The sequence below is a fragment of the Gadus macrocephalus genome, chromosome 20, assembly GCF_031168955.1.
Source record: "Gadus macrocephalus chromosome 20, ASM3116895v1".
NCBI classification, from domain to species: domain Eukaryota; kingdom Metazoa; phylum Chordata; class Actinopteri; order Gadiformes; family Gadidae; genus Gadus; species Gadus macrocephalus.
Genome location: NC_082401.1, coordinates 12,125,950 through 12,129,831, shown reverse-complemented (window position 1 = coordinate 12,129,831; position 3,882 = coordinate 12,125,950).

Here is a 3,882-nt window from a genome sequence, read left to right as displayed (position 1 = left end):
TGCAGATCAGCCAATCATGCACAGGCCTCCAGAGGTTAGGGTTAAACCTAATCCTAACTGTATGACTTTTTGAACGGATCTGGTTCTGCAAGTAAATTTCCCATTCATTTTCTCCATTGACTTTTCAGAAAATTGTTTTATAAAGACTTTTAAGCCTGGAACCAAGGCAATTATCCCACAAATTAGTAGTGATCATAAAACATTTGATTCGGGCCGAGTGTGGTTGCTAAGAGACGGTGGACAGTTATATAAGGGAATAACGATTCTCGTTAAAACATGTGAATTCCGGTTCGTATTCATTCAGCATCATGTATCCCTAGCCTTTATGTGACACAAATTACGTTATAGCACTGCTATATCATATATTTATTTATTTAATTTGGTATTTATTATTTACTCCAGCAGATTAACGACTTAATTAGTACATCTCATGTCAGCTAACTAGCCAGCCCGCCAAACTCACCACAGCCCTGTCGTCTGCTCCTTCATACTGGTCCTCAAACCCTCCAGTACATAGCCAGACCTGTACTGGTTTCACCCCTTTGGACACTGGTCCTCGTCTCTAATAAACCGCATCACGTCAAAAGGGACATCATAGCTCTGCTCTCCGGGAAACCATCGAGGTCAGTCGTGGCCGGTCGTGGGGCGGTAATCGACGAATTGAACTCCGCGCCGGCGGTAAACGTTTCCATGGTAACAGCGAGCTCCACCAATCACAGACGTCGTGTTACACTTTAGGATTGTGGGTAGTGAAGTGCTTTTAAATGATTCGAATAAAAATGTTTATCTTTTCAACATTTCTTGAAGTTGTGGCTTCTACAGGACAAAACGTGTGTGTTACGACAAAACGGCTTTTAAATCAAAACCTATATGCCGAATATGAACCACACTGTTGCGCTCTATTTGAAACATATTTCGCTCACTCAGTTCCTTGAAGGGCTTCAAGTTTGCCCTATATACATTGTTGGTTTTCAAACACACACACACACACACACACACACACACACACACACACACACACACACACACACACACACACACACACACACACACACACACACACACACACACACACACAGAGACAAACAGAAAAACAGACACCTCACCTAGGCTACAGACATTCACCACTTTGATTATTTAAATGTCAGAAAGTTCGGTTTATTTTCCTTTCCTTCATCCAACTTCATGTCTGAGGATTAGCTTTTCCTTTTGTGTCTGTCTGTCTGTCTGTCTGTCTGTCTGTCTGTCTGTCTGTCTGTCTGTCTGTCTGTCTGTCTGTCTGTCTGTCTGTCTGTCTGTCTGTCTGTCTGTCTGTCTGTCTGTCTGTCTGTCTGTCTGTGTGTGTGTGTGTGTGTGTGTGTGTGTGTGCGTACGTGCGTGTGTTTGCCAGCGGTAGTAAGAGGGTCGACTGTATTTGTGTAACTAGCATTCAGAGGGCAGATAAGTGGGCCTGGCACAGGGGTGACGTGGGGGGTAGGGGGGAAGTGGAGGGACAGAGGATTTGATTGGCTGAGGAAGCAGGCAATTTTTTGCCCTAGCCTACCAATCAGAGGGCTAGATTTGATTTACTGGAGGTCAGAACTACAGAACAAGCACCTTGTTGTAGAGGTATATATGCTGTATATATATACTGTATGTATAATTATATATATATACACATTTTATGTTAGTCTTTTATTATATGAGACGTATAAAACCTGGTCCTTGGAGCTGAGCCAGGGCAGTTTAATTCGTTTACTTTGTATCCTGCCTCTGAACTCTTATATCGTCAGAATAACCGACCAATCACAGGCGCCGCAGCGCTGCTCGGGAGACATCAGGGGGGGCGTGTCCTTAGACTCTGGCCTGGGAGGGCCAGACGGACCCACCTCACAGAACGGCCCTGAGGTTGTCAGCATCTACACACACACACACATACACGCACTCCCACACGCACACGCAAACACACTTGTGTTAACGCACACACACACACACACATACACGCACTCCCACACGCACACGCAAACACACTTGTGTTAACGCACACACACACACACACATACACGCACTCCCACACGCACACGCAAACACACTTGTGTTAACGCACACACACACACAAACACACACACTTGTGTAAACGCACACACACACATACACACACCAGAGATATACACATTCATACACACGGCCATAGGTACGCACACAGACACACGGGTACACGTACACACGTAGGTAGCCACACACGAGCGTACACACACACACACCCACACACACACCCACACACATGCGCTTCCTCGACCACGGTACTATAGAGGTCCATCTCAGACTTCAGAACAGAGGAGTAATCAGAGACCTGCTCTATCAGCCAATCACCCGACACCCCAGGGCCCGGGGGGGGGGGGGGTCAGACCGTAACCAGAGAGTGCTGAGTACTCCCATGATGACCTCCGTGCCAGGAGGAAGTGGAGGAGAAGGTGGGGGGGGGGAGGAGGTGGTGAGTGTGAGAGGCCAGGGAGAGTGGAGCCCACTCACAGACCCAGGGTGCAGTGGCAGGCCTCGGCCACCGGCGGCGCTGTAGGCTGACTCAGAGCAGGCCAGCCAGAGCGCGTCTCACTGCAGGGAGGCTCTTCATCACTTACTGTTGTCAACTTGTGTGACGCACACTCAGGATTCACTTCCTCTGGTTATTTCTGGAGAAATTTGATCTGGATTTTTCAGCTGGACGTTAATACCAGTAGCATACATTCATCTACATTTGGAAACACACATTTAGTCACCACTATCTTGTGCCGCGTTTCCACTGCAGGGTGCGGAACGGATCGGATCGCAAAGGGGCGGTAGGGAGGGGGCAGTATAGCCCAGCTCAGTTCCGAGGTCGCGTTTCCACTGCCGACAGTACCCTTGGTGGTAGGCCGGATGTCAATCGCCGCGGCAGCTACGTAAACATCGTAAACAACGTCTTCCTCCGCAAGAATGCAGACGAACGTCTCCACCTCCTTGTTCGCCCAAGCAAGCTTTTTACGCGACATGTTAATTGTAAAGAATAATACCTTGAGGCTACTGTTTGTTTGTTTTTATCCCCGCGTCACCCGGAAGTGACGATTCTGTCGACCAATCAACGGAGGGGGGGTGTAGCTAGAATTCCAGGGTACCCTTTCAGGCGTCTGGTCTCGTTTTGGGTACCGCAACGGAGGAGTCCCTAGAATGGGGTCGGAACGGGTACGGCAAAGTCCGGGTCACGCCCACTTTTGGCGGTGGAAACGCGATCCGACCCGCACCTTTGCGATCCGATCCGTTCCGCACCCTGCAGTGGAAATGCGCCACTAGTCTCGCAAAGCCAGACCAAACTACAGCAAGTAGAATGGTCTGGAACCACGCTACCTCAAGCCGTCTATCCGTGGGGAAACTGGGCGGGCCTGTTTTTATTTCTTTAAACCAATCCCAATCGTCTAGGGCGGGGCTAAGCCCGGGAAGCAGCAGCGGTGTCCATGCAAAATAGTGCCGGGGGGAAATGCCAGCAACCGGAAGGGGAGGAGTAGTGGTGAAATCCGACGCTAGGCAATAGATGCTGTCCACTTCCGTTCAGCCAGACTACCACTTTCCTGACAAGCTGAAGAACTCCTGGTCAGCAGGAGGTGTGTGTGTGTGTGTGTGTGTGTGTGTGTGTGTGTGTGTGTGTGTGTGTGTGTGTGTGTGTGTGTGTGTGTGTGTGTGTGTGTGTATAATGATGTCATCGCAGGTCAATGGATGGAAAACAAACATCAGCAGCAGCTGAACTGGATCCAGAGCACGGACCACGCGGTCAGGGGTTAGCCGCTGCACTTATTCACACTCATATTTCACATGAACAAATATTGATGTTTTCTACTCGACTGTGTCGCACTCAGAGGTCCGCCCGCGGCG